The following is a 27,022-nucleotide window of genomic DNA, read 5'->3' on the forward strand; positions in this document are numbered from 1 at the left end:
GTCAACATTTAAAAAAAAAAAGTTGCTCGCAAATCAAAACGCTCTCAAACCAAGTTACTCTTAAACCGCGGTTCCACTGTATATTTTTATTATTATAAAAAATTATCCAGTTAGACACACACATGTACGCACACGTGCGAGCGCACAAACCCGTGCCTCTCTCCAATAAAAAAATATATATACATAAAACTTTTCTCCTGTAACTCTACGGAACATTAATATATGACTGATGTCTGAGAAAGCGGAAGGTGACCATTTATTTCTGTGAAGGCAATATGGAGAAGGTAATATGCATCTTCAATAACCTAAATGTGATACATAGCTTCAATTACGCCGCGAGTCTCGGCGTATAATTCTAACTTTTTTTACCTAGACATTGTTACATAAATTCTTGCCTTTCTGCTACAACCTTCCTTAAAGGAAATATAAATCTCGAGTACAATATTCGTCCGCGTGAAAGATCGCTGCATAACATTTGAAGAGTATAAAAAGTCGCCGGTCTCCGATCGGCCACGGCAGCTAAAGAACGCGCTTTGTGCAGAAGTTATTCACTTACAGCTGAACTCACTGTTAGGCGTTCAGACTTTTAAAAAAAATGTAATGATCGGAATGCAGCTCATTGCATTGCACAGAGCGCGTAAGTATAGAGATTTTTGTAATTTAACCAGTTAAGGACCAGCCGCCGCAGTTGTACTGCGGCAGGTGGGCTCTCCTGGGCGAATCGCTGTCATTGTACGTCGGTCGCTTTAAGACCACTAGGGGGCACGCGCTCTGGCCCGCCGTGACACCAGCTATGACTAAGCACTGTTTGTTAGTGTGAAACGCGTCGGCTCTTCTGTCCGTTCTGATCTGCTGTGGCATGTATTTTTGAATCAATTTTTTGAATAAAGGCAAAAACTTTTTTTGGAGTGCGGCTGTCCAGAATTTCCTCCCATTTGCCGTGACACCAAAGCCGATGTGCGTGCCCGGCAGCCACGATGTCCACCGGCCACCCGCACGCGCTCCTGAGAGAAACAGAACGGCGATCTGTCAATGTAAACAGACAGATCCCTGTTCTGTCAGGGGAGTAGAGAGAGATCTGCTGTTCCTAGGGATTATGAACAGCGATCTGTCTCCTCCAGTCACTACACTCCCCCCTACAGTTAGAAACACCTCCCAGGGAAAACTTAAAGGGGTTGTAAAGGTTCATGTTTTTTCACCTTAATGCATTCTATGCATTAAGGCAGGGGTCTCCAAACTGCGGCCCGAGGGCCAGATGCGACCCTGTGCATGCCTTTTTCCGGCCCTTTCTAACGACCCTGGTGAACGGAGTGAACCACAACTGCGGTAGCAAGGATTTCAATGCTATTCTTTATGTGAGAATTCAGTATTAGGCCCCAGGCGTCACTCCACACAAACAGGAATTTGGGGGTTCTCTCCATCATCTCTCTCTCACATAAAGAAAGGCGTTGAGCTACTGAGTTTGGACGCATTACAACATGCGACCAGAGCTTAGCGTTTAAAATTATAGTATGCACTAAAAGATTCGAATGCACAACTGTATGCAAGTGATTATCAGTATTACATAGCGTTGTGCATTAGGCCACTAAGGGAGAAGGTATGAAATAGTCAACCCTTAGCATAGAAAAGTTTAGGCGAACATGTTCCGCAACTTAGGGCATAGGCCCATAAATAGGTACCACTCATGTCAAGCACATAGTAAATAGGCGTTGTTGAGACAACTAATAATTACATATGAGAGGCAATTATAGCTCAGGTACTTTGAGAGTACACATATAGGTAGATTCAGAGAGAGTTACGCCGGCGTATCAGTAGATACGCCGTCGTAAATTTAAGCGTATTCTGGAAATCAGATACGCTTAAATTAGGCTAAGATACGAGCGGCGTAAGTCTTCTACGCCGTCGTATCTTAGGGTGCATATTTACGCTGGCCGCTAGGTGGCGCTTCCGTTGTTTTCCGCATCGAATATGCAAATGAGCAAGATACTCCGATTCACGAACATACGTACGCCCGTTTATGGAAGACATACGCCGGCGTAAAGATAAAGCTGGTCTCTAGGTGGCGCAGCTAATGCAAAGTATGGACGACGGAACAAGCATATCTTTACGCCGGCCCATTTACGCTACGCCGCCGTAACTTAGGACGCAAGTGCTTTGTGAATACAGCACTTGCCTCTCTAACTTGCGGCGGCATAGCATATATGTGATACGCTACGCCTGCCTAACGTTAGGCAAGTCTTACTGAATCTGGCTAATAGTAAATAGGAGTTGTAGCGACAACTAATAGTTGCATATGAGAGGCAATTATAGCACAGGTACTTTGAGAGTACACATAGTAATTAGGAGTTGTAGCGACAACTAATAGTTGCATCTGGGAGGCTCAGGGCACATTATGGTGCACATCGTTCACCAGCCAGCATGCAGAGTAGCGCAGGAAGCGTGTGTAATATGTTCTCTCTCCTGTCACGGCACTCACTCGGCTCCCCGGTGGCCCCTCCCCCCCTGTCACAAGCAAATGGGGATTGACGAGAAGAGAGGAGGTGCCGCCGGGAAGCAGCGCGAGTGTCGTGGCAGGAGAGAGAACATATTACACACGCTTCCTGTGCTACTCTGCATGCTCGCTATATGTCGATCTACCCGTCAGGCGCCAGCTGTCGGCGATTGATGGGTAGATCGCTGCGGACCTCCAACCGGCCCACCGAGCCATCGTCCCACCGGGAATCCCCGGGTAGTCCTGATAGCCAGTCCATCCCTGGTAATGTTGGACCTGCTATAAGGCTCTAATCGCCACTATTACTAGTATTTTTTTTTTTAAATAAGTAAAAATATCCCTTCGTTTGTAGACACTATGGCTCAGATTCACAAAGCACTTACGCCGACGTAGAACACGTTACGCCGACGTAAGTGCAAATGTGCGCCGGAGTATGTGTGCGCCAGACCCACAAACTAATATGCGCCTAAAACAGGCTACACCCCGCCGACGTAGCTTGCACACGCCGGCGTAGGGTGGGCGCACATTTAGGCTGGGCGCATGGTTACCGCTCCCATTGATTAGCCATTCAAACATGCAAATGAGGGAAATACGGCGATTCACGAACGTGCGTGTGCCCGGCGCATGCTACGCGAGATGCGTGTAAGTTGTACGTCCGGCGTAAAGTTATTCCCCATAAAGGAGGTGCAACCTGGTAACAGACATGCCCAGGTCTGCACCGGGGAACACAAGCCGGCGTATTGTGCGTTGGACGTGTGTCTGGCTGGGCGTACGTTATGTTACGTTCACGGCGTACGCAGTGATCCAGGGTAGCTTAGGCAGTTGTGCCGGCGTGGTTGTGAGGCTTGCGTCCACGGCGCATGCGCAGTTCGTGACACGTACCTGTCTGGCGCTCGGCCCATCATTTGCATGGGGTCATGCCTCATTTGCATGGGTTCACGCCCACTTCCACCTACGCCGACGTGCGCCTTCTAAACCCAGCGTTGGGAGCACTGGCTTGCTGAATGCAATGCTTGCCTCTCTGCGCTGCGTTGGCGTAGCGTACGGTGTTTGCTCTACGGCGGCGTAATGTGCGCCTTGCTCTCTGTGAATCTGGGCCGATAACTTTTGCCCAAATCAATCAACAAGCGCTTATAAAGGAATTTGTAGTAGGATATTGGAGTGATTGTGTGCAGCAGGAGCATCAGCAATTATGTAATCATATCAATTATCCTGGTTGTTAGGCTGATTAGGTTATTAAATGCATTGCTGCTCCCAGACAACTTATATCTACACCGGTCCCTAATAGTGCACTGACTATGCTGACACTTCTACAACCTGTCCTTTGATTTATTATTATCATTTATTATTAGGCAGGTTTTATTAAAGCACCTATAGTTTGCGCAGCTTTTAAGCAAAACAAAGGGAAACAGTACTTGTACAGTATCTCACAAAAGTAAGTACACCCCTCACATTTTTTGTATACATTTTATTCTATCTTTTCATGTGACAACACTGAAGAAATGACACATTTGCTACAATGTTGTGTAGTGAGTGTACAGCTTGTATAACAGTGTAAATTTGCTGTCCCCTCAAAATAACTCAACACAGATTTTACCCCCCTTCCTAACCAGAGCACTGTTTACAATTTGGCACTGTGTCGCTTTAACCACTTAAGCCCCGGACCTTTAGGCAGCTAAATGCCCAGGCCAGGTTTTGCGATTCGGCACTGCGTCGCTTTAACAGGCAATTGCGCGGTCATGCGACGTGGCTCCCAAACAAAATTGACGTACTTTTTTTTCCCACAAATAGAGCTTTCTTTTGGTGGTATTTGATCACCTCAGCGGTTTTTATTTTTTGCGCTATAAACAAAAATAGAGCGACAATTTTGAAAAAAATGAATGAGTTTGTTGTCTGGCGGACCTACGGCTGGGGAGCACTGATTTTTTTCAAAGCTGGGCACCCCTTCCATAGACTTCCATGTTAAACGTCAGTCTAGTCATGGGCACAGTGAGGCATGGGCACAGTGAGGCATACACATGGACACAGTGAGGCACAGTGAGGCATGCAGATGGACATATACTCGAGTCAATTAGCTAGATTCAGGATGGCGAGCGCATACTTGCGGCGGCGTAGCTTAAGGCATTTAAGCTACGCCGCCGTAAGTTAGCGAGGCAAGTACATGATTCACAATGTACTTGCCTACTAAGTTACGGCGGCGTAGCCTAAAGCGGGCGGGCGTAAGGGAGCGCCTTATTCAAATTTGTCTGAGGGGGCGTGTTTTATGATAATGAGGCTTGACCCGACGTGATTGACGTTTTTTTTTAACTGTGCATGCACCGTGCGCCTACATTTCCCAGTGTGCATTGCGGCTACGTCCGCCGCACGGGTTTATTGATTTCGACGTGGACGTAAACAACGTAAATCCCTATTCACGGACGACTTATGCAAACAACGTAAAATTTTCGAACTTCGACGTGGGAACGGCGGCCATACTTAACATTACTATTCCATCTATTTGATGGAATAACTTTAGGCCTGCTAATGCGTTACATAAACGGCGTATCTGTACTGCGTCGGCCGGGCGTACGTTCGTGAATAGGCGTATCTACTGATTTACATATTCTACGCCGACTGCAATGGAAGCGGCACCTTGCGGCCAGCCTAAAAATTACACTTAAGGATACGAGGGTGTAAGACACTTACGCCGCTTGTATCTGAGCCTAATTTAAGCGTATCTGGTTACCAGAATACGCTTAAATTAGCGCCGACGCAAATTATGACTTAGGCTGGCGTATATATATTGATACGCCAGCCTAAGTCTCTCTGAATCTGGCTAAAAACGTTTTCCAAGTTTTTTGTGGTAAAATTAGGTGCCTCGGCTCATATTCGGGTCGGCTTCTCTTCTCCCTATTTCTTTACACTGAGTACAGTCAGGAACCATTTGGAATTGCGGTAAAAAAATAAAAATAAATGAAAAAGTAATTATCTAGTAATTAAACCTTGCAGTACATAGAAGTATTCTCTTTTTTTTCCCCCTTCCCACAATTAAACATTGCCTAGTTACCATGCAATAATTCAAGGCAAGAAACCTTGTTATTGTGTGTAGCGGAGAAAGGTTAACACTGAACATACATCATCCAAATGAGTAACTACAGAGTGAAATAATTATATAGTATCACCGCAGAGCTCTAATTTACTGCTGTACGACAAAGGGAACGAGATTATGAATATTACTGTCGTAATGTTGATCATATTACAGGGAATACAATAGATTATCAAGTAAATTTAATAATTACACAAAAAAAAAAAAAAAAAAAAATCAGTATATCTGTATTGCAATATTGGATCGTCTCTCCCCATGGGCTTCTTTCTTACAGGAACCGCAAATATATTCATGAAGAATGGTGTAATTTCTGTTTCCTCAGCGTTACTCAATAGTAAGCCCTCAGATAGATCTCCAATAGCAGCAAACGAGAATTTAAAGGGAACCTGAGCTCTGCTAATGCAGGACCAATCAACCCGCGCATTTTAATTTTTAACACTGATGCCACGTACACGCGATCATTTTTCGGCATGAAAAAAAAACGTTGTTTTTCAAAAACGTCATTTAATCACTTAAGGACCGGACCAATATGCTGCTAAATGACCCAAGGGGTTTTTACAATTCGGCACTGCGTCGCTTTAACAGACAATTGCGCGGTCGTGCGACGTGGCTCCCAAACAAAATTGGCGTCCTTTTTTCCCCACAGATAGAGCTTTCTTTTGGTGGTATTTGATCACCTCTGCGGTTTTTATTTTTTGCGCTATAAACAAAAATAGAGCGACAATTTTGAAAAAAATGCAATATTTTTTACTTTTTGCTATAATAAATATCCCCCAAAAACATATATAAAACTATTTTTTTTCCTTCTATTCTTCATATTTTTGGTAAAAAAAATCGCAATAAGCGTTTATCGATTGGTTTGCGCAAAATTTATAGCGTTTACAAAATAGGGGATAGTTTTATTATTTTTATTTTATTTACTGATAATGGCGGCGATCAGTGATTTTTTTTCGTGACTGCGACATTATGGCGGACACTTCGGACAATTTTGACACATTTTTGGGACCATTGTCATTTTCACAGCAAAAAATGCATTTAAATTGCATTGTTTATTGTGAAAATGACAGTTGCAGTTTGGGAGTTAACCACAGGGGGCGCTGTAGGAGTTAGGGTTCACCTAGTGTGTGTTTACAACTGTAGGGGGGTGTGGCTGTAGGACTGACGTCATCGATCGAGTCTCCCTATAAAAGGGATCACTGATGCAGCTGCCACAGTGAAGCACGGGGAAGCCGTGTTTACATACGGCTCTCCCCGTTCTTCAGCTCCGGGGAGCGATCGCGACGGGACGGCTATAAACGAATAGCCGCGCCGTCGTCCCAGATCGCCCTTCCCTGCGGGAATCCGACCGCCGCATGTAGCGGGGGGGGGGGTCCCGATCGGACCCCCAACCCACGTCTAGGCAGGGACGTACAGGTACGCCAATGTGCCTGTACGTGCCATTCTGCCGACGTACATATACATGCGGCAGTCTGGAAGTGGTTAAAATGATCGTGTGTGGGCTTCGCATCATTTTTCAGGTTCTGAAAAACGAAAAAAAAAAAAAAATTCGAACATGCTGAATTTTTTAACGTCGTTTTAAACTATGTAGTTTTTCGGGTTGTAAACAAAATTATCGTGTGTGGGCTAAAACGACGTAAAAAACCCGCACATGCTCAGAAGCAAGTTATGAGACGGGAGCGCTCGTTCTGGTAAAACTACCGTTCGTAATGGAGTAAGCACATTCATCACGCTGTAACAGACAGACAAGCGCAAATCGTCTTTTACTAACACGGAATCGGCTAAAGCAGCCCAAAGGCGAATGGAACTTCCCCTTTATAGTGCCGTCGTACGTGTTGTACGTCACCGCGCTTTGCCAGATCATTTTTTAAAAACGATGGTGTGTAGGTAACGCCGTTTTAATGATGAAGTTGGGAAAACGTTGTTTTTTCGACATGCTGAAAAACTACGTTTTTTTTTCATGCTGAAAAATGATCGTTTGTATGCGACATTAAACTCCGAAAGTTTTCAACCCCTTCGTGACCCAATCATTTTATTTTGCTATTCGGTAACTGGTAATTGCGCAGTCATGCAACACTGTACCCAAATGAAATTTATATCAACACAGTTTATTTTTTTATTTTTTAAAGACGGCCCTGGCCAGCACAGACACTCATCCCAACTCCCCGCCAGCACTGACACTCATGCCATTACCCCCCCCTACTAAGGAGTAAGAGAAGGAATACAAATAGAAAATACATGGAAGGTAGAAGAAAAGAGGGGGAGGAACAAAGAAAGATGGAGAGAAAGAATAAGAAAACAAGAAAGATGGCTAGAGAGAGGGATGGGGAAAAAAAAACTGAAATAAGGATAGAGAGAGAGATAAAAGGGAAAGAGAGGAGAACAAAGAGAGAGAGAGAGGTACATCCTAAAATGTACCATAAGGGCCCAGATTCTCGTAGATCGGCGTAAAACTCGGCAGGCGTAACGTATCTCATTTACGTTACGCCGCCGCAAGTTTTACAGGCAAGTGCTTTATTCACAAAGAACTTGCCTGTAAAGTTGCGGCGGCGTAGCGTAAATCACCCGGCGCAAGCCCGCCTAATTCAAATTAGCCGGGTAGGGGGCGTGGAGCATTTAAATTAAGCGTGTTCCCGCGCCGAACGTACTGCGCATGCGCCGTCCGAAAAATATCCCAGGGTGCATTGCTCCAAATGACGTCGCAAGGACAACATTGGTTTCGACGTGAACGTAAATGGCGTCCAGCCCCATTCACGGACGACTTACGCAAACAACGTAAATTTACAAATTTCGACGCAGGAACGACGGCCATACTTAACATTGATTGGGCCTCATATACCCAGGGGCAACTTTACGCCGGGACAAGCCTAACGTAAACGTCGTAACTTTACTGCGTCGGCCACGCGTACGTTCGGGAATTCGCGTATCTAGCTAATTTGCATACTCGACGGGGAAAACGACGGAGGCGACACCTAGCGGCCGTCGTAAGCCCTTTGAGAATCTGGGCCATGGGGTTTTAATACTGTACAAGTGGAAGGGACTCGGGGAGCGCTAAATGTGAGTGAGTGAGTGAATTACTTATATAGCGCTACAAATGCGAACTGAATCGCCTCAAGGCGCTTGGCATCCTTTTTCCTTGAGTTTAACCCTCAGAATCGATGGGTCTCTCGTTTTTTTCAGAAGGCCAGGTGATGAATTTCCATTCGGATTTTAGTTGGTAAAGCGTTCCATAGTCGAGGTCCTTGAACTGAAAAACGACGTTCTCCTTTGGTTTTATATCGGGCTTTGGGAATTTGTAATAATTTTTGGTTAGTTTATCTAATGCCGCGTACAGACGGTCGTTTTTTGGGATGAAATAAAACAACGTTTTAAATCATGAAACAAAACGACGTTTTTCAAACTTCATTTTCAAAAACGATGTAGCACACACACCATCGTTTTTTCCAAAAGCTCTTGCAAAGCGTGGTTACGTTCAGCACGTACGGCGGCACTCTTTTCCATTCAAACTCGCTTCATAACTTGCTTCTGAAGCATGCGCGGGTTTAAAAACTTCGTTTTAAACGTCGTTTTGCCCACACACTATCATTTTAAATGACACAAAAAACGACATTTTGAAAAACGACACAAAAAATTCAAGCATGTTCGAATTTTTTTTTGGTCGTTTTTCAGAAGACATAAAACGACGTTTTCCCCACACACGGTCATTTTAAATGACGTTTTTAAAAACAACGTTTTTTTTCATCACAAAAAACGACCGTCTGTACGCGGCATTAGAACTCGATTTGGGTTTTGTCGTTTTATTTTCTCACTTAAATATAGGGGCGCGCTTCCGTGTACACATTTGTGCGTTATGCATAAGGCTTTGAAAGTGACTCGGTCCTTTATGGGCAGCCAATGGAGGGATCTCAGGGACGGGGTCATTGGTTCCCAGGGTTTTTTCCCCGTTACCAGTCGAGCTGCCATGTTTTGGATGATTTGGAGCCGGGCGAGTTGGTACTTTGGGAGTCCGAGGTAAAGGGCATTTGCATAATCCAATCTGGAGTTAATGATTGACCCTACCTTTACCGCTGTGTCTTCTTTAGGGATGAAGGGAACCACTCTTCGTAGGAGCCGTAGAAGATGGTGCGATCCGCTATCTACTGATCCTATTTGTGCATCCGCGTCCGTGGGTTAGGGGCGCAAATTACTTGCCTTGGGTACTGACAGCCCACGCTACGAAAATAATTTTACTGTTAGGGGTCCCCACAACTTGGGAAATTTCATCAAGGGGTTACGGCACTAGAAAGGTTGAGAATCAATGATCTAAGACATAGGCGTCCGCTGAAATTTTTTCAGAGGGGGGCGATTCAGCAGTGGCGATACACGGTCGCATTTAACTCTTTCTTCAAATGCTAGCAGGGGTTAAAAGCGCCCCACTAGCGACCGAATAGCGCAGCTAAAACGATGGTAAAGCGCTTTACCGATAACGCGGCCAGCTGGCAGTGTAAAATAGCTCTTGAGATAATTCAGCTTCACTCCATGCCCATATAAATATAGCCTAGAGAATGTACAGACCCCCCTTCAGCACAAATGGACCCCCTGTCAGCACAGACCCCCATTCAACACAGATGGACCCACCATTCAGCACAGACCCCTCCCTTCAGCACAGATGGACCTCCCCTTTTAAGCACAGACCCCCCTTCAGCACAGATGGACCCCCTTCAGCACAAACCCCCCCTTTCAGCACAGACACACCCTCCCTCCCCTATCCCATTCAGTACCTCAGATCAGCCATCAGCGCGGCACAGCATGTTCCCTCCCCCTGTGTACACATAAACACTGGAGGGGGAGGCGGCTTTACTCTGCTCGCTGTGCCTGTGTGACATCTGGCCCGGACCGCTGAGACAGCCCGCGGCCGAGAGAAGGGGTTGGTTGGTCAGGTGCAGTGGTGTCACCCCTTACCAGACCACCCACCCCCCCCCCCCTGCAATGCCACGACCAGCAGCTCGCCTCTCTCTCCCTGTTCTAACCTCCCTGTCACTGCGGAGCTTTTCACTCTTCAACACCTTCTTGATTTTCCAGGGGGGGTCAATTGCCCCCCCTTGCCTTATGAAGCGGACGCCCATGATCTAAGAGAAGGGAAATACTTTTTTATTATTATTGATTAAAAGAATGTCTGTCTTTTTTTTTGTTGCTCCCTTTAGTTGCCTAACCTCACTCGTGACCCTGATACCAACTGGAGCCCTTCCAATTATCCTTGCTCTGGAGCAGCTTTTAATAAATCGGAGGACCTCGGTATCATTTGTTGCCGTTTAGCTTTTCTATCACTTGCCGATTCTTCCAGAGGAGCCCAGGGGGGGTTCTCAGAATTCATTGTTCGGAGAAGAATGGCGCAGGCCAGGAGGCAGGTCACCGATCTCGCTGTTGGCAGGGCAGTGACTACAATAAAATGTCACCACAAAATTGTCTGTGTCCACAAAATACATGTGATCCGGTGTTACTATTTAAAGAAGAATTCCGACTTGTACCTTCGTTCTAACACCAGAGACTAATATGCTGTTATCTGCAACTTTGAGACCATCGCTTCCATCTCAGCAGTGCAATGTCTTCTACAGACGTGTTGCCTAAAGGAAATCTTTATAGTGTATTATTAACCACATCAATACTGGGCATTTTGCCCCCCTCCTTTCCAGACCAATTTTCAGCTTCACACTTTCAATGACAATTGCGCGGTCATGCGGCGATGTACTAAAATTAAATTTTTCGCATTTTGGGCCAGATTCACATAGAATCTGGCTGCGCTGCGGCGGCGTAACGTATTCCATTTACGTTACACCGCCGCAAGTTTACAGCGTAAGTACTTGATTCACAAAGCACTTACCTGTAAACTTGCGGTGGCGTAGCGTAAATCCGCACGGCGCAAGCCCGCTGTAACGGAATGACTTGTGATACCCAAAGACTTTGTGAGGATGGAGGATACTCCTGTGTCAGCGTCACTGATAACTCTTGGGTCTGAGTCCACTCTGTGCCCTTTGGGCATGGAGTGGCAAGTGAATCATAATTCATGTATTACATGAGATTTGACATCACTGATAGTTCGTATTGCAGGATTTTGAGACACTGCAAGATGTTGGTTAATTGTGACCCAACCAGTCAATAGTGACTCTTCTCTCTCTGAAGACTGTTAATATGTTAAATAAGGCTAGCTTTTGAAAGGCCTTTAATTGTGTGATAACACTGTCTAAAACCTATTGATGCTCAGAGGTGTGAATAGGTGTCAAGCTGCATGCGGAGACGAAACATCTGCCTAGGAAACTCAGTGTGTGATGGGTTTGTTTGTTATGCTGTTTAAGGAATGTGCAGTGATTAGACATGATAATTATAGGCCGGTGCCGACCGGTCTAGAATGTTTAATTAGCCTTAGTGTGTGATTAGGGGGGTGGAGATCTCATTGTTGATTTAATGCCTTGTACTGTATAAAAAGCTGAGAAGAAACCATTAAAGTATCATTACATTTGGAACAAGCACAGAGCTGTGTCTCGTCTTGATTCTGGGCAAATGAAATGGGATTGGGTCCTGTCGGTTGGCATGTCGATAAGCTGTCTTGGATGTGATAGAAGGTCGTAAACGGTGGTGACCGTTACACCCGCCTAATTCAAATGGGGTGGGCACCATTTAAATTAGGCGCGTTCCCGCGCCGAACGTACTGTGCATGCTCCGTCCGTAAAATTACCCAACGTGCATTGCGCTAAATGACGTCGCAAGGACGTCATTGGTTTCGACGTTAAAGTAAATGGTGTCCAGCGCCATTCACGGACAACTTAAGCAAACTACGTGAAATTTCAAATTTCGACGCGGGAACGACGGCCATACTTAACATTGGCTAGACCACCTAGTGGGCAGCCTTAGTTTTACGCTGCGTATCTCGACGGAAACTATGTAAATTTAGAGCGACGGGCAGAGCGCATGTTCGTGAATCGGCGTAACTAGTCATTTGCATATTCTACGCCGACCGCAAGGGAATCGCCACCTAGCGGCCGGCCTAGAATTGCAGCCAAAGATCCGACGGTGTAAGTCAATTACACCTGTCGGATCTTTGTGAGAACTATGCGTAACCTGATTCTATGAATCAGGCGCATAGTTATGACGGGCGGATCTCAGAGATACGACGGCGTATCAGGAGATACACCGTCGTATCTCTTTTGTGAATCTGGCCCTTTGTTCGAACAAATAGAGCTTTCTTTGGTTGTATTTATTCATGATTCTGTTTTAATTTTTTTGCGATATAAGCAAAAAAAGAGCGGAAATTTTGAAAAAAAACAACAACTATTTTCTTCTTTGTATTTTAACCACTTCAATACCGGGCTTTTATACCCACCTCATTACCGGGCCTATTCTGGCACTTCTCTCCTACATGTAAAAATCATCATTCTTTTGCTAGAAAATTACGCAGAACCCCCAAACATTATATATGTTTTTTTTGCAGACACCCTAGGGAAGAAAACGATGGTCATTGCAACGTTTTATCTAGCACGGTATTTGAAAAATTATTGCTCTAACGCCTTTTTTTTGGGAAAAAAATTGTTTCATGAATTAAAAAAATAACAAAACAGTAAAGTTAGCCCAATTTGTTTGTAAAGTATGAAAGATGATGTTACACAGAGTAAATAGATACCTAACATGTCACGCTTTAAAATTGCGCACACTTATGGAATGGCGCCAAACTTCGGTACTTAAAAATCTCCATAGGCAACGCTGTGAACATTTTTACAGGTTACCGGTTTAGATTTATAGAGGAGATCTAGTGCTAGAATTGTTGCTGGCACGCACGCGGCGATACCTCACATATGTGGTTTAAACGGCGTTTACATATGTCGGCGGGACTTACGTGTGCGTTCGCTTCTGCACGCGAGCTACCGGGGACAGGGGCGTTTTAATTTTTTTTTTACTGATTTTTTTTTTTTTTACACTTTTAAAAAAAAATGTTTTATTTTTTTTTCACTTTATTCTTATTGTAAACATCCCTTGTAATAGGAAATGTGTGTGACAGGTCCTCTTTATGGAGCGATGCGGGGTCAATAAGACCCAACATCTCTCCTCCGGGCTGAAAGCATGAGATCAGTGAAAAAAATTCACCGATCTCATGATTAGTGTTGCTTACTAGCCGCAATTGCGGCTTTGTTTACTTACGGGCACCCGGGCGTGACGTCATCACATCGCGCCCGGGCCTCCGACTGTCATAGAGATGACTGGTGACCATCTGGTCACCAGTCATCTCTATGCTTCCTGCCTGTGCCGGACGATTATTTCTCCAGGCCCCTGATTGCACGGGAGAGCCCGGAGAAGCACCTGATGGCGGCGGGAGGGGGGGATGTCCCCTCCCGCCGCCTATAAGAACGATCAAGCGATGAAACCGCCGCTATGATCATTCTTATGTTACACAGAATTGCCCGCAGAAGAGAAGGATATCCGAATGATGCCTCTAGCTGCAGGCATCACTCAGATATCCCCCCACAAAGCCCAGCACATCATATGACGTCCACCCAGGGTGGGAGATCCCATCTGTGGACGTCAAATGACTATGAGCCGGTATTGAAGTGGTTAAAAGAAATCCAATGAAATCAAATTTTGTCATAAATTTATGTATTCTGCTACATGTCTTTGGTAAAAAAATCCCGTAAAGTGTATAATAATTCATGGACAGATGTGCGCAGATGATCATTGGGACATGTGATTTTACTGTTACATATGTGGGGGACATGTGTAGGGACATGTGTGGGGACATGTGTTTTGGAGACATTGTGTGGGGACTTTGCGTATTTTACATAGTGTGTTTACACTAGGCTGGTCATCAGTGTGTAAAAAGCTGTAAAAAAACAGCGCATACACACTGATCACCAAAGATCCGCTCTCCTCTCCTCACCAAACAACTGCTATGTGAGGAGAAGAGAGCCGATTGCCTAGCAACCGCCTCTGTATTTACATCACATGATGGCTGTGATTGGACACAGCCATCATGTGTTCAGGAGGGACAATCACAGAGCCCTCCTGACGATCTGAGATGCGCCGTGTCCGGGTGACATGAGCGCATCGGGATCGCCCCACTGCGTGGGCATGCGCGTGCGGGCAAGATACCCCTCCTTCTGAGGGGCGTTTTCTGAACGTCCACTCAGGAGGAGAGAGCACTGACCCGGCCGTATATGTACAGTGGCCGGGTATGAAGTAGTTAAATGGTCATTCTACGATGAGTTCAGTATTTGGTTAGATGTCGGAGCAGTGGTCCATAGGGGGCGCCCGGGTGCCGCCCCCCCCCACCCCCCCGTAGTCATAAAAAAAAACGGGCCCTTTAAGAATTTAAGATTGTCGTTTTTACTAATATTGACTGCAGCGCTGCCCCCTCTGGCTCTCGCAAATAACATACATTCATGCATTGCATGAATGTATGTTATTGTTGCCAGCTGCCGCTGGTCTATTCAGATGGCCGGACCTTGGGCGCCGCATACCTGAGTAACGGCAGCTGGTTGGCTGTGCGGAAGTGCCTATCAGAGCCAGCTCCGAGTACAGCCCTCGTCTCCCGGATGCTTTATTCAGGGAACTTACGGGGGGTGCGTTCCTTAGATAAGACTGATGGCCGTCTCGGCCAATCAGGTTCACCGATTATCGGTAACCTGATTGGCTGAAGCGGTATCGAGGGCGGGAGAGGACATCGAGGGACGTGGAAGCAGAAAGGTAAGTGCATTTTACAGGGCACAGCGGCGACAATGGGCACAGTGGCGACAAAGGGCACAGTGGCATCAATGGGTACAGTGGTGACAAAGGGCACAGTGGTAACAATTAAATGACACAGTGACATGCACAGTGGCATCAATGGGCACAGTGGTGACAATGGGCACAGTGGCAACAATTAAAGGGCACAGTGACATGCACAGTGGCAACAATGGGCACAGTGGCGACAATTAAAGGGCACATTGGTGACAATTGGCACAGTGGCGACAATTGAGGGGCACATTGGCTGCGTTTGATGGCATGGCACAGTGGTGACAATTGATGGCACAGTGGCGGTATTTGGTGGCATGGCACAGTGGCTGCGTTTGATGGCATGGCACAGTGACTGCATTTGATGGCATGGCACAGTGGTGACAATTGATGGCACAGTGGCTGCATTTGATGGCATGGCACAGTGGTGACAATTGATGGCACAGTGGCTGCGTTTGATGGCATGGCACAGTGGTGACAATAGATGGCACAGTGGCTGCATTTGATGGCATGGCACAGTGGTGACAATTGATGGCACAGTGGCTGCGTTTGATGGCATGGCACAGTGGTGACAATTGATGGCCCAGTGGCAGTATTTGGTGGCATGGCACAGTGGCTGCGTTTGATGGCATGGCACAGTGGCTGCATTTGATGGGCACAGTGACACTGCAGTTTTTTTTTTCTTTTCGTTTGCACCCCCCCCAAAAATTTTGAGCACCAGCCGCCACTGTGTCGGAGTGTTAAACTCCCTGCCAGTTTTTTTCTCTGTCTCTCAGGAATGGTGTTGGCGGGATCTCTAAATGGAGATCTGCCCACCTGCTTTGAGGTTTCAGCCATCACTGCTGGATACATTTTTATTGAAAATTATAACATTTGATATATTATCTCGCGTGTGATTTATGCAGAATTTGTAATTACAGTGGGCCATATTCTGAGTAAAGTTACGATGGAGTATCTCAGGATATTCCATCGTATCTCTTTTTTGGCCCGTGTATCTATGCGACTGATTCTTAGAATCATTTTCGCATAGATACACTGAAGATCCAACATGTGTAAGTCACTTACACTGTCGGATCTTAAATGTAATTACTCCGCCGCCGCTAGGTGGCGTTTACGTTCAGGTCTCATTTGTTTATGCAAATGAGCCTGATACGCCGATTCCCGAACGAATTCGCGTTGCGTAACCGTCGTTTGCGTAGGCGTAAGGTTACCCCTGCTATATGAGGGGTAACCTTACGCCAGTCCCACGTAGGCCATGTTAAGTATGGCGTCGGGTCCGCGTCGTGTTTTCCCGTCGGGTACGTCGTTTTACTAAGTCGTTCTTGAATACGACTTTACGTCAATGACGCACACGTCGGCGTCATTGACGTTTTACGCCGAGAACTGGAGCATGCGCACTGGGCCATTTTAAGCCCGGCGCATGCGCAGTTCGTTAGAATCGGGGGCGCGCTTAATTTAAATAGAAGCCGCCCCCTTGGAGATACGCGGGGATACGCCGGGCCAAATACACTCCGCCGCCCCAAACTACGGAGCAAGTGTTTGGGGAATACAGCACTTGCTCCTGTAGGTTGGGGCGGCGGAGTGTAAATGGCTTACGCGACGCCCGCCGGAAATCTACGAGAATATGGCCCAGTATTTCCACTAATCTGCTTTTGTGATCTATTGAAAGGACTGTAAAAAAAAAATAATACTTTTCAGCTCTGTCTAATCGTCTTGCTGGGTTTATTTGTCATTTGGCTGTGTTAATAAACATTTGTTGAGCGGTGTCAAAATATTTGAAGTGGTTGTAACCCTGTAATTAGCCGACTAGAACATAACAGCAAATCCATTCCGATCCGAGGTAATAAAATAATATTTCACCGCCACAAAGACCTAATATTTGTGGCTTTTGGCAAACGACAAATAGACACACCACGTTTAAACACGCTCTAATTAGTTCCCATATTGATTGAAGAGATAATTTCTGTAATTAAGATCTGATAGAATTTTTCTCCGGCGTGTTTTGTTTTCTGGATTGAGAATGACAGCTGCAGGAAAAGCTTTTCAATTCCAAACTATTTTAATTAAAACAATAAAATATTTAGGAGGGGGATTGTAAAATGAAAAGCCGTCTTCACTAAAAAAAAAAATAGATGATTATTTAATGTTATTTAAAAAATAATACCTTTTTTATTTTAAGAAATAAGCTATGACAACTGCCAAAAACTCAAACAATTCAATCTATGACAGTTTGGTGTGCGTAAATTCAATTTCCCGCTTGTGTGATTAGTGAAAGAAGTGAAGGGGTCGTGACGCTGTCTGAACTGGAGGCAGAATGTACCAGGTGGGTGGTACAGTACTAACTTGAATGTGATCCAAATGTGAGTGAGTAGTGGATCTATTCAATACAAGTGCCTGAGTGTATTAATACATGAGTGCCTATATGACATGTATTGAACACTCTAATAAACATGTGATGAGGACATAGTAAATAATATGCACCAAATGCTGGAGATGCAAATTAAAATGTGGCACTTAACCACAAGGGTGGTCAGTCACTAGGTGTACTGCTAAAAGTAGCCACCAGGGGCTAGTATACTTAATGAGTAAAGAATAATAATATAAAACTTGACAGTGACCGCCTTGCAGCGGTGAGTGAATACTGGATCAAAGATACCAACGTGATGGTGAATGACTGGTGAATGTGTAACACAACAGTGAAAAATATGAAAATATAAAAATAAATATAGATATAATGTAATAGTCCAATATGCTAAGGACTCAGCAAGAAATTAACAGTCCACATAAATATCAAAGGTGAATGTGTTCGTGAACCGGTGCACCCACTCTGGGTGATAAATCACAATATTTAGTTGTGTGAATTCGCACAGTGGTTCCGGTGCTCCCCCTTCTGGGTCCCTACTCACCGGAGGCACTCACCCCTGCAGGGGTAAAGTGCAAGTATAAGTGCTCTCCATTGGTTGTGAGTGTCACCGGCGCAAAAGGAAATAAATAAATAAATGTGAACTGTGATCTGCTGCAGTACTGTGTGCCCTTAGTGGGGGTCAATAGTGCTCTAAGAAGAAAAATGTTACTGCGCTGATCTAATTATCCAGAGGTATTTAATCTCTGGGAATATGGACATAAGTGAAATATCAGGGCCACAATGTACCCAATCTTAAGTGTGAATAACCTGAATACAAACAATAAAAAATATAAGAAATATATGAGTCATACAAATGTGACACAGTGATTTCAAACTTAAATCATATATCTAGATCAGTGTGTCAGCATACAATCCATATGCCACACTGCTTCTATGAGAAAAATGGCTGTTGCTGCTACTGACCAACCAAATAGTGAAAACAATAGGAAAGATATTACAAAAAATATATATTATATATATATATGTGTGTGTAAAAACCCAATATGCAGTATGCCAACTGCACCGTGAGTTGTCCAATAACCGATATTGGAACAAAATAAAATAAATATCAATAAAAGTGAAATAATTATCAAACAACCATACAAATGTGCAATGTGCTGGCTGCACTTAAAAATAGTCCAAATGACAGGCAATCTTGCTCTTATACAATAGGTTCCAGCAAACACAAGGTTCAATGTTGGTAATGCTGTGTACAGGAAAGTGCCGCTATCTCTTCCACCCGACAAAGATGTGCCACCATCACCAATGGTTAAAATCAACACTCACCAGACCCCAGATATTATTAGGCTCCAAAGTGGTGTCTTTTCTTTGTCCGTCAGTGGGTGTTGCCTCCTTTTCCCTTTTACAAGGTGTCATCAATTCCTCAAAAACAAGGGGCTCATCATGGTGTAGTATATTAAAATATGTATTTATTTAAAAAAGGTAAAAAAATATAACACTTACAATATAAAGTGCCTCTGACCGGCACTGAGTGTCTTTGGCAGTGTCAACCGTTAAAAGCCGCTGACCAGCATTTAAGTGGCGTCCTAAGAGGTGTGCTTGCCCCGCTGTGCTCCGCATGTATTGCTACAAGGGGTCCGTGCGCGCTGGTGTGCTGCACCCTCAATGTGTGTGTCCAAACAGCCTCTACGCGTTTCGCTAGTTGCGTCGTCAGGAGAGCTCTCCAACAGCTAGAATTTCGTCTTCCTGGATCCTATGGATGGATGGGTCCTCCCGGTCTGGATAGCTCCACTTCTTTTAAATTGTCCAAAATTCCTCCAGGGAAAAAGACAATCTCATAGCGCAGTATGTTCAAAGTATAAAAATGTTTTATTTAGCACTTCCACAAACAGGCATGTGCAACAAAGCAAGCAGTTACAAAAAACTATTAGAACCAAGGTTCCATATAAAATTGGATAAAAAATAAAATAAAGGGACAAAATGATAAAAACAAAGCAGCAGACAGCTATCTAGGCGATAGCAGAGCCTCCCACCACAGCACTAATAGCCGGTAAGTAAAATATGTCAGCGCCGGCTGGGGAACGGCGTGCGTTCCACTGGGGATCAGCTGATCGATCCGAAAGTGCGTGTGGGTGTGCGTGTAGCCGCTTTACGCACGTTTCGTATTGATTACGTCTTCTTACGCTTGTGTGATTGGCTCATTCCATTCCCTAGATATCTGCACAGGACTTGAATTAAAATTTTCGACATTCCGCGCACATTATTTAGTCTTTTTTTTTTTTCTTATTTTGTATGTGTACTCGAGAGAGGAGCCGGACTGCAGGAGTTGGGAGTAGGCAGGCCTCCCCCAGAGGCAATCTGACACCTTTCTCCATGCCCCGGGTGGCAATGGCGGGTGTATGAGGGGGTCCTCCCACACAGCCCGCCCTACCTGCTCCGCTTTGAAGCCCAACGGGGCAGAGGGACTCCCTATAAGGGAGTGAGAGGATTTGCCCGCTCAACCAGCCCCGTAAGTCCTTTCTCTCTCTTTTTTTAGAGACCGCGTGGTCAAAGTGCATGCATGTTAACCCAATTATTTAGTCTAATGCCGTGTACACACCATCATTTTTCAGCATGAAGAAAACGTTGTTTTTAAAAAACGTCATTTAACCACTTAAGACCGATTTGGCTCTGTGTCGCTTTAACTGACAATTGCGCGGTCGTGCGACGTGGCTCCCGAACAAAATTGGTGTCCTTTTTCCCCACAAATAGAGCTTTCTTTTTTTTGTGGTATTTGATCACCTCTGCGGTTTTTATTATTTGCACTAAAAACAAAAATAGAGTGACAATTTTGAAAAAAAAACAATATTTTTTACTTTTTGCTATAATAAATATCCCAAAAAAAGATATAAAAAACATTTATTTTTCTCAGTTTACGTATTCTTCTACCTATTTTTGGTAAAAAAAATCGCAATAAGCGTTTATCGATTGGTTTGCGCAAAATTTATAGCGTTTACAAAATAGGGGATAGTTTTATTATTATTTTTTTTTACTACTAATGGCGGCGATCACCGATTTTTTTTCGTGACTGCGACATTATGGCGGACACTTCGGACAATTTTGACACATTTTTGGGACCATTGTCATTTTCACAGCAAAAAATGCATTTAAATTGCATTGTTTATTGTGAAAATGACAGTTGCAGTTTGGGAGTTAACCACCAGGGGGCGCTGTCGGGGTTATGTGTTCCCTGAAGTGTGTTTACAACTGTAGGGGGGTGTGGCTGTAGGAGTGACGTCATCGATTGTGTCCCCTATAACAGGGATGACACGATCGATGCAGCCGCCACAGTGAAGAACGGGGAAGCCGTGTTTACAGCTCCGGGGACCAATAGCCGCACTCCAGCGGTGATCGGGTCCGCGTGAGACCCGCGGTCCCGGAGCTTCGGACCGGGGCACGCGCCCGCGACCCATGGCTAGGTACTAGTACAGGACGCACCTGTATGTGCTTGTGCCCAGCCGTGCCATTCTGCTGACGTATATGTGCAGGAGGCGGTCCTTAAGTGGTTAAGAAATAAGCTATGACATCTGTCAAAAATTCAAACAATGGAATCTGAGGCCTCGTACATACGACTGAACATGTCTGCTGAAACTGGTCCGCGGACATGTCCGACCGTGTGTAGGGCCTACCGGACCGGATTCCTGGGCTAGCGGACAGGTTTCCAGCAGACAAAAGTTTCTTAGCATGCTAAGAAACTTGTCCGCTGGAACCATGTCCGTCGGACAGTATGACTCATCGGACATGACCGCTGGTTATGACGTATAATCAACGGCCCGAAATCCCGCGCATGCGTCGAATTGATTAGACGCATGCGTGAAAGCATTGAACTTCCGTGTCAGAGAACGTTGGTGTCGTATACGTCACAGCGTTCTCTGTCCGCGGGGATTTTGGTCTGATGGTGCGTACACATATCAGACCAAAACCTCCCAGCGGTCATGTCCGAAAAAAAAAATGTACAACGGCACCAGTGGCGGACTGACCATTGGGGCTCTCGGGCACTGCCTGAGGGCCCCATGTCACTAGGGGGCCCCATCAGGGTTGCCAGGCTCAATTAAACCAGGGACAGTATGTAAAAATCTGTGTTTTTTTTACATCTGTCCCTGATATGTCTGAAACCGACATGCTTTTGATGTGAAAATACTGAGATTTTAGCTGCCCCGCCTCTGCACTGCCTCCTGGCGTGGTGGCCATCTGTAAGCCCAGGGGCCCCATAATCTTCTATTGCCCGGGGACCCCATGAGTTGTCAGTCCACCCCTGGACGGCACTATAAAGGGGAAGTTATATTCGCCTTTGGGCTGCTTTAGCTGATTCCGTGTTAGTAAAAGACGATTCGCGCTTTTTTGTCTGTTACAGCGTGATGAATGTAGTTTTACCAGAACGAGCGCTCCCGTCTCATAACTTGCTTCTGAGCATGCGCAGGTTGTTTACGTTGTTTTAGCCCACACACGATAATTTTTTACAACCCGAAAAACGACATTGTTTAAAACTGCGTTAAAAAATGCAGCATGTTCGAATTTTTTTTTTCGTTTTTCAGAACCTGAAAAATGATGTGTAGCCCACACACCATCATTTTAAATGACGTTTTTGAAAAAAAAAGTTTTTTTCATGCCTAAAAAAGGGTCGTGTGTTCGTGGCATCAGGCCTCGTACACACGACCGGGTTTCTCGGCAAAAACCAGCAAGAAAACTGCTGCTTGCCGAGTTTCTCGTGCGTGTGTACGTTCGGGTTTCTCATCAGGAAATCTGGCCAGAATCTCGACGAGAAAAAAAGAGAACCTGCTCTCTTTTTTTTCTCATCGAGATTCTTGTCGGCCTGTTTCCCGACGAGAAACCCGAGAGTGTGTATAATTACCTGTCGCCGTGGAAACCCATGCATGCTCAAAATGACTTTGACGCATGTGCGATAGCTTCCACAGCATAGGTAGGGTGAAGCAAGATGGTGGCGACGGCATTGACTGTGACGAGCACATGCTCGTCGTACGCGATGATGTCACTGCGTTCTTTCCTTTCAAGAGAACCGCGGCCTGTACACTCTGGCGGCAAGAGTTTCTTGCCAAGAATCTCGTCAGGGAAAACGACGGGTTTTTCCTGACAAGATTCTCGGACGTGTGTACGGGGCCTTATGCCGCGTACACACGACCATTTTTCGGGTTCTAAAAAACGATTGTGTGTGGGCTTCAGAGCATTTTTCACAATGTCATTTTTAAGGTTGTAAAAAATGGTCGTGTGTGGGCTTTAACGACGTGAAAAAAACGCGCATGCTCAGAAGCAAGTTATGAGATGGGATCGCTCATTCTGGTAAAACTAGCGTTCGTAATGGAGTAAGCACATTCATCACGCTGTAACAGATTGAAAAGCGCAAATCAGCCCCAATGTTTGCACTCCAGACCTCAGATCAATGCATAAACTTCAGACCTCAGATCAGCCCTAGTGCATAAACTTCAGACATCAAGTCTTCAACTTCAGATCGCAGATCAGCCCAGTGTATACATTTAAGACTTCAGATCAGCCCCAATGATTGTAGATCAAGAACTTAGATCAACGCCAAAAGCATGCAATTCGAACCTCAGATCAGCCCTGATGCATACACTTAGTTGAGCCCCAATGGTTGGACCTCAGGACTATGAATAAGCCCCAGTGCATGCACTTTAGACCTATTTCCAGACTTCAGGTCAGCCCCAATGCATGCAATCCAGATGTTAGATCATGCCCAATGTCTGCAATTCAGATCTCAAATCAGCCCCAATGCATGCAATTAAGACCTCAGTTGAGCCCTGTAACAGAATGACCCATGACACCCAGAAACTTTTGAAGGATGAGGGGTACTCCTGTGCCAGCGTCACTAATGACTCTTGGGTCTAGGGTCACCCTGTGCCCATTTTGGGCATAGGGTGACTGAGAAATATTAATTATAAATTACATGAGATGGGACATTACTGATAATTCATGTTTTGCAGGATATCTTGGAATTTTACAGGTTGTTAAAGTCTGACTCCAAATGGAGTGTTTTCATTCAATGGGGGGGACACATGCTTTTGAGGTGTTAATAGCGTAGACTCCTGAAAGACATTCCATTGTCCATTGTGTGATGCTAACTAAGTCTGAAGGGTCAGATGTCTCCTTTCAGGGGTAGGGAATTAGCATGTCAATTATGTTAAGTAAAGGAATGTGTTTTGTGTAAGAGGTGAGGGGAACTTGTCAAGCTGTAGTAATTAACCCCTCTAAATGCGGAGACGGGACGTCTGGGGGATGGCTAATAATTAACTCAACTGAATGTCATTGTCTAAGAGAAGGTGTATTGAAGCCCCCCCATTGTGTGATGTGTGGTGGAGAGTTTCTTTGTCCCTGTGATTAACTTTAACATGCTTGTACTGTATATAAGAAAGCTAAGATACCATTAAAAGCGTTCATACATTTTGAAACCAGAGAACAGAGCTTGTCTCGTTATTCTGGGAAATGAGATGGATCGTGTCTGATGTCTGCTGGCTTGTCGGATAAGCTGTCGTGGGTTGATGGATTGGGAATATCGTAAATGGTGGTGACTGTTACAAGCCCCAATGGCTGCACCTCAGGACCTTAGATCAGCCCTGGCGTATGCATTTCAGAACTATTTCCAGATGTCAGATCAGGCCCAATGCATGAAATTCAAACCTCAAAAAGGCCCCAATGCATGCAATCCAGGTGTCAGATCAGGCCCAATGCATGTGCTACAGACCTCAGATCAGCTGCAGTGCATAATCTTCAGATTAGACCTAAACCCTGTACCTTTAGGAATGCAGGGTAAGACTGTAGGCATACAGACTTTTTTCTACACAGCACACTGATATCCTCAGTCACTGGCAGGCTTAACATCAGGCAGGTGGGTGGGCCAGGATTTGTAATGGGCAGCCTAGTGAACTGTCAATTACAGCCAATGGTAAACAGCATCGCATTCCCACCTTGGCATGAATGTTGGGAGTTGCCGATGTCCGATCTAACAAATTAAATTTAAACTAACTCTGTCCATGTGTGACCAACTTTAGCATCTAAAAGAAACAAAACAAGCATAATGTTGAATACAGATCTCATTTTCTATTATAGACCTGAAACATCCGGATTTTCAACCTGGCAACTAAAAAACAAAAATCTTTCAGTTAGCTCATATTTTTTATTGTATATAAAAAAAATATATATATATATCCAACAAAAACGATTTGTAATTCAGGACAGACATTTAATCTGCGGTCGTGTGTCATCCAGTTGACAAAGGCGAGGTGAAATTTCCAATCTAAAAGGACAATTTGAACATGTACTGTTAAAAAGGACCATATGGTCTCGGAATACAGCTGTGCCGCCAGCATTACACGGCTGTTGATCATAAATTTCTCCTAATTTATAGAGCTCTTGTCTGAATTATTTATCATTCAACCGTGGGACATTTTATGTAAATAGTTTTTGGAAGTATTTTAGGCACATTGTGTTTCCTGCTAATCAAAATGTCAAAACGTTACGTTGTAAAAAAAATGACACCAATTATGTGCAATGATAAGGCTGTCATAGCTAAGAAGTGCAAAAAAAGTGCCGCCAGTTGCTTCGCAAACTTTTTTTTTTTTTCTTCTAAAAGTAGAGCCAATCACAAAAATCCAAGATAGGCATTGATATGTTATTGTTTCGAATGTTGTTTTCACTAGGGGCCCTGATTCAGAAAGAATCGCGTATCTTTAGGCGGGCGTAGCGCATCTCATATGCGCTACACCGCCGTAACTAAGTCAGGCGAGTACCGTATTCAGAAAGAACTTGCGCCCGAAGTTACGGCGGCGTAGCATATATGGGCCGGCGTAAGCCCGCGTAATTCAAATGATCCAGGCAGTGGGCGTGTTTTATTACAATGGGCCGTGACCCCATGTAAATGAGTTGCCGATCGAATGGCGCATGCGCGCGCATGCTCAGAGTCACGTCGCAAATACTCCCCAAGATACGTCGGCTCAATGCTTTGTCGACGTGAACGTAACTTACGCCCAGCCCCATTCACGTACGACTTACGCGAACGACGTAAAATACGACGCTGTTTCCGACGCTTCCGACGTCCATACCTTAACATGACTTACCCCTGCTTTATGAGGGGTAAAGTTACACCGGACCGACGCCTTACGTAAACGGCGTAGCTAAATCCGGCGGGCGCAAGTACGTTTCTGAATCGGCGTATCTACCTCATTTGCATATTCAACGCGGAAATATACGGAAGCGCCCCTAGCGGCCAGCGTAAATATGCACCCAAGATACGACGGCGTAAGAGACTTACGTCAGTCGTATCTTGGAGGGGATCAAACGTAAATGCCTTTCTGAATAGGCGTAAAGATGCGACGGCGCAGATTTGGACTTACGACGGCGTATCTGGAGATACGCCGTTGTAAGTCCTTTCTAAATCCGGGCCACTCTCTTTAACCACTTGCCCACTGGGCACTTGAACCCCCCTCCTGCCCAGACCAATTTTTCGCTCTCTCACTCTTTGAATGACAATTGCGCGGTCATACAACACTGTACACAAATTAAATTTTTATCATTTTTTCCCACAAATAGATCTTTCTTTTGGTGGTATTTTATCACAGGTAATTTTTCTCCTTCATTGATGTACGCTGATGAGGCTGTTCTGATGGGAACCGATGGACTGCACTGATGGGCACAGATAAGGCAGCACTGGTGGGCACTGATAGGTGGCACTGAGAAGTGGCACTAATGGGTGGCACTGAAGGGCATTGATAGGTGGCACTGGTGGGCACTGAGAAGTGGCACTAATAGGTGGCATTGATGGGTGGCAGTGATGGGCACTGATGGGTGGCAGTGATGGGCACTGATTGGCACTGCTAGGTGGCACTGATATACTGTAAAAATGCTTTGGATTACAAGCATGCTTCTGAAACGGATTATGCTCGTAGTAGTAGTAGGCACTACTATAGTTAATCTTCCACATTCCGATATAGAGGAAAAGGACATCTAAAAACGGTACCGTATATACTCGAGTATAACCCGACCCGAATATAAGCTGACCCGAATATAAGCTGACCCGAATATAAGCCGAGGCACCTAATTTTGCCACAAAAAACTGGGAAAACTCATTGGGCTAGATTCAGGTATCTGCGCCTGATCTTACGGCAGCGCAGCGTATCGTATTTACGCTACGCCGCCGCAACTTACAGGAGCAAGTGCAGTAATCACAAAGCACTTTCTCCATAAGTTGTGGCGGTGTAGCTTAAATGGGGCCGGCGTAAGCGCGCGTAATTCAAATGTGTGTGGGGGTGGCGTGTTTTATGTTAATGTGTGTTGACCTGAC

This window comes from Rana temporaria, chromosome 9 (genome assembly GCF_905171775.1).
Source record: "Rana temporaria chromosome 9, aRanTem1.1, whole genome shotgun sequence".
NCBI lineage: Eukaryota > Metazoa > Chordata > Amphibia > Anura > Ranidae > Rana > Rana temporaria.